General features: G+C 37.6%; 1 pseudogene; it reads right to left on the minus strand.

The window, feature by feature from the left end:
* Positions 1-1,411: 1,411 nt before the first annotated feature.
* Positions 1,412-1,560, minus strand: LOC123953614 (annotated as a pseudogene).
* Between the last annotated feature and the right edge of the window lie 4,233 nt (positions 1,561-5,793).

The raw sequence follows: 5,793 nt of genomic DNA on the forward strand, positions 1-5,793 counted from the left end.
TGACCTGAACCTAAGGCAGATGCTTAAATGACTGGGCCACCCAGGCACCCCTAAACAGCACATTCTTTTTTTTTTTTTAAGATTTTATTTATTTGACAGAGAGAGAGATCACAAGTAGGCAGAGAGGCAGGCAGAGAGAGAAAGGGAGAAGCAGGCTTCCTGCTGAGCAGAAAGCCCGATGTGGGACTCGATCCCAGGATCCTGAGATCATGACCTGAGCCGAAGGCAGCGGCTTAACCCACTGAGCCACCCAGGTGCCCCAAAACAGCACATTCTTAAACTATCAATGGACTAAAGAAGAAACCACAAAGGAAATTATAAGAAAATGCTTATGAACAAAGGATGCACAATATACCAAAACTTATGGATGTAGTGGAGGCAAATGCTCAGAGGGAAATTTATAGTTATGACCAATTACATTAAAAAAGAAAAATTATCTCATCAATAACCCAGTCTTATGCTTTCAAGAACTAGAAACAGAAGAACATACTAAATCCAAAGCTGGCAGATGAAAGGACATAATAAAGATGTGAGTGGAGAAAAATAAAATAGAGAGCAGAAAGATAACAGAATAAACAAAACCAAAAGTCAGTTCTCTGAAATAATCAACCAAATTCACAAAATTTTAGTTAGAAAAAAGAGAAGGCAAAAATAACTAAAATTGCAATGAATGTGGGAATATTACTACTCAGAAACATTCAGAAAAACATTCAGAAAACTAGGAAGAGAAGAAAACTGCTTTAACATCATGAAAAAGATTTATGGAAAACCCAGAGCCAACATCACACTGGATGATGAAAGACTGAAAGCTTTCGTCCTAAGATAAGGAAAACAATAAAAGCATACTCACATCCATCACTGCTACTCAACATCATACTGAAAGTTCTAGAAAGAACAATTAGAAAAGAAAAAGAAATAATAGCAATCCAAATGAGAAAGTAATAAAATTCTCCCTACTCACAGACAACATGCTCCTAATTACAGAGAATTCCAATCCATAAGAAAGCCACTAAAGCGAATAAATTCAGCAAAATTGCAGGATACAGATGAACATTTAAAAAAAAAATCCATTGTGTTCCTATACATTTGCAATGAACCATCGAAAAAAGAAATTAAGCAAGCAATCGCATTTACAATAGCATCCAAAAGACTAAAATACTTAGGGGTTGAAATAAATTTAAGCAAGGAGGTGAAAGGCCTGTGCACCAAAAACTATGAAACATTGCTGAAAAAATTTAAAGACCTTAAATAAATGGGGAGATATCCCAGCTTCATGGGTAGGAAGACTTAAAATTAAGATGTCAACACTATCCAAAGCAAACTACAGATTAATGTAATTCCTACCAGAATCCCTAGGGCCTTTTTTGCAGAAGTGGAAAAGCCAATCCTTAAATTCATATGGAATTTCAAATAGCCAAAACCATCTTGAAAAAGAATGACAAGGTCAGAGACCTCACATGTCCCAACTTAAAAACTTACTACAGAGGTACAGTAATCAATTAGCAATAATCGCGCCTCAGATAAACCTCATTGGCTACGATACTGCCACTGCGCAAAGCTTGAGGTACAGTAATCAAAACAGGGTGATACTGACAAAAGGGTAGAATATAGAACAATGGAGTAACATTGAGATTCCAGAAATAATCTCAAGCATGTATGGCCAATTCATTTCTGACAAAGTGTTGAGTTCATTCGATGGAGAAAGCAGGCTCTTGAACAAATGGTGCTGGGACAACTGGTTTCCCACATGCAAAAGAACCAAGTACAACACACCATATACAAAACATTAACTTAATATGGGTCAATGATCCAAACAGAAAAGCGAAAACAATAAAATTCTTAAAAGAAAACAGGGGTAAATCTTCATGACCTTGGATTTAGTGATAAAGCTTTAGCCGTGACACAAGCAACAAAAGAATAATAGATAAATTGACTTCATCAGTAGTAGAACTTTTGCGCATCAAATGACATTATCCAGGAAGTGAAAAGACAACATATAGAATGGGAGAAAATATTTATAAATCACATATATGTAAGATTTAAATAACCAGAATATATTGCTAGAACTCAATATTAAAAAGATGAGCAATGCAATTTTTAAATGGGAAAATACGTAAAGAGACATTAAATAGACATTTAAATGGGAAAATACTTAAATAGACATTAAATAGACACTTCTACAACAAAGATACACAAATGGCCAAGAAGCACATGAAAATATGTTCAATATCCTTCATCACTAGGGAAATGCAAATTAAAACTACAATGTGGCAACACTTCAAACATACTAGGATGTCTACAAAAAATGGAAAATGAAAAGTCTTAGCAAGGATGTGGAGAAACTGAAACCCTTATAAATCTACTGATGGGAATGTGAAATGGTACAGCCACTGTGGAAAACAGTTTGGTGGTTCCTTACAAAAGAGAATTACCATATGATGTAGCAATTCTGCTCTTAGTTATAATACCCAAAAAGAATTTAAAAGAGGGACTCGGATCCATGTATGACAATGTTCATTGCAGCACTATTCACAAGAGTCAAAAGGTGGAAATAACTCAGGTGTCCATCCTGAGTTCATCAACAGATGAATGGAAAAATAAAATACGGTATGTACATCCATCTAATGGAAAATTATTCATCCATAGAATGAATGAAGTTCTTGGGGCGCCTGGGTGGCTCAGTGGGTTAAAGCCTCTGCCTTCGGCTCAGGTCGTGATCCCAGGGTCCTGGAATCGAGCCCCGCATCGGGCTGTCTGCTCAGCAGGGAGCCTGCTTCCTCCTCTCTCTCTGCCTGCTTCTCTGACTACTTGTGAGCTCTGTGACATCAAATAAATAAATAAAATCTTTTAAAAAAAATGAATGAAGTTCTTAAACATGCTACAACATGGATGGATCTTGAAAACGGTATGCTAGGAGAAAAGCCAGACATAGGATAACTATTACATGATTTCACTTATGTGAAATATTGGACGAGTCAAATTCATAGAGACAGAAAGTGGTTAGAAGTTACCAACAGTTAGAAGAAGGAAATAGGGGTTTATTGTCTCATGGTTACAGAGTTTCTGTTTGAAGTAATGAAAATGTTCTGGAAATAGAGAGTGATGATGGTTGCTCAACAGCGTAAATGTAATTAATGCCATGAAGTTGTACAAGAAAAAACAGTTAAAATAGTAAATTCCGTGTTCGTATATTTTACCACAGTAAGAAACCCACATATAAATAAATAAAAACACATGTATACCAGCAAAAGAATGTGACCAGAATATTTGCCTTTTAGTAGGGGACTGTATTTATTTAACTAACATTTCTTGGTACAGACTCTGTGCTAATAAACTGGTCAACAAACATTAAGTGGAGGTCCTTGATCTCAAGGAATTTACAACCCCCTGGAACAGGCAGACAAGCCCAATGCCCACTCTGATGAATTCAGTGATGGATGTATACGTGGAGAGCAAGACAGCACACAAAAGGAGCCCTAACCCAAACTGGAATGAGTAAAGAAAGCAGACTAAAAGGGTCGAAGTATTCTGGGCAAGAACAGCAGGTTTTGCAAAGGCAGCTGGTGAGACAGAAATGGGGCCTTAGGGAAGAACCATTAGTAGCTGAGAAAGGTAGGGGTGGAGTTGGAGATGGAGTGGTGGACACTGAGGGGTGGCAAAGGATGAAGGTAAAGAGATAAGCAAAAACCAGATTCTGCCATGCAGAGAAATCCTCATCTTATCCTATGGAGTAGCCACTGAAAGATTTTAAGCAAGGCAGTAATACAATTATGGGCAGCTCCATGAAGAATGATTTATGGGTGATAAAACTAAACAGAATTCAGGCACTCCTCTGAGCTTGAAAAAAAAATTTTCACAAGACACCGAACCTATCAAGAAGGTTCACAAATCACAAAATGTTTGCTAAATCCTCTGTTGATAAGGCTTTGGGTAAACAGGCATTCTCATGCATTGCTAATGGAGAGTGATCAAAGTGTCAGGGTCATTTGACAGTATTTATGAAAATGCATGAACAGACATGTGTAAATGGCATACATAGAATGTTTATTTACTGTCTGTAATCATAAAAGATTTGAAGTAATTTAAATATCCATCATTTACAATCTGACCAAACAGGTTCTGGTGCAGCCATACACTGAAATACTATTTGACAATAAAAAATACGTGATAAAGCTTACATGCACACACAGAAAATAATTACCAAGATAAATTTTTTAAAAGATTTTATCTATTTATTTGAGAGAGAGAGAGAGAGAGCAAGCAGAGCACAAGCAGTGGAGAGGGAGAAGCGCTGCCCAATGAGCAAAAAGAAGCCAGATGTGGGGCTCGATCCCAGGACCCTGGGGTCATGACCTGAGCCAAAGGCAGACGCTAAGCCGACTGAGTCAACCAGGCACCCTGATGATGTCTTTTTAGATACAGCACCAAAGACGTGACTTTTGAAAAATAAATACTAAACTGAACTTCATTAAAGTTTAAAACTTCTGCTCTATGAAAGACAATGTCAAGAGAATAAGACAACCACAAACTGGGAGGAAATATTTACAAAAATCATACCTAATAAATATGACCCAAGATATACAAAGAACTCCTAAAAGTCAATAAAAAACAAATAACTGGATTTTAAAATGGGCCAAAGATCATGACAGACACCTCACCAAAGAAGATCTATAGATGGCAAATAAGCATAAGAAAAGATTCTCCAGGGATGCCTGGGTGGCTCAGTGGTTTAAGCCTCTGCCTTTGCCATGATCTCAGGGTCCTGGAATTGAGCCCTGTAACAGGCTCTTTGCTCAGCGGGGAGCCTGCTTCCCCCTCTCTCTCTGCCTGTGTCTCTGCCTACCTGTGATCTCTCTCTCTCAAATAAATAAATAAAATCTTAAAAAAAAAAAAGAAAAGAAAAGAAAAGGTTCCCCACATCAGATGTCATCAGGGAAAGGAAAATTACAGCAACAAGATGTCACTACACACTTATTTGGAATGGCCAAATCCAAAACATGGACAACAAATGCAGTGGAAATACTCTGTACAATACCATAATGAGGGGCGGGGGAGAAGGGTACCTGGCACTATCCATTTGTCCAGACCCATAGAAAGTACACACCATGAGTGAACTCTACTGTGAACTATGGACTTTGGGTGATTATGATGTGTGAATGTAAGTTTATAAGCTATAATGAATGTACCCCCTGATGGGAGATGTGGATCATGAGGGAGAATGTGGGGACAGGTAATTTACAAGAAATCTCTGAACCTTCCTCTTATTTTGGTGTGACTCTAAAACTGCTCTAAAAAAAAAAAATTAAGTCTTTAAAAAAATCAAAAGTGGACTTCAGACTGAAAATTTAATAGAGCCATTGGTAATCTTTGAATTCAAGGTAAAACACTTAATGCCATTATTCCTTATTTTTAAAAAAACTTTTATTTATTTATTTGACAGAGAAAGAGAGAGATCACAACTAGGCAGAGAGGCAGGCAAAGAGAGAGGGGGAAGAAGGCACACACTGAGCAGAGAGCCCCATATGGGCCTCGATCCCAGAACCTTAGGACCATGACCTGAGCTAAAGGCAGAGGCTTAACCCACTGAGCCACCCAGGTGCCCACCATTATTACTTATTTATCAAAAAATTATATTCCTTAATTTGGAAGCGTGGATCTCTGCAACTAGGCTTTCTCCCCATACCCCCTCCCAAAGTAACTTCAGATAGAAAAAAGTTCCTAATCATGAAAATGTGGGACTAAGACCAGATGATTTATAAAATTTTCCAACTCTAGACTTTTTTCCACCTGTGA

This window comes from Meles meles, chromosome 11 (assembly GCF_922984935.1).
Source record: "Meles meles chromosome 11, mMelMel3.1 paternal haplotype, whole genome shotgun sequence".
Taxonomy (NCBI): Eukaryota; Metazoa; Chordata; class Mammalia; order Carnivora; family Mustelidae; genus Meles; species Meles meles.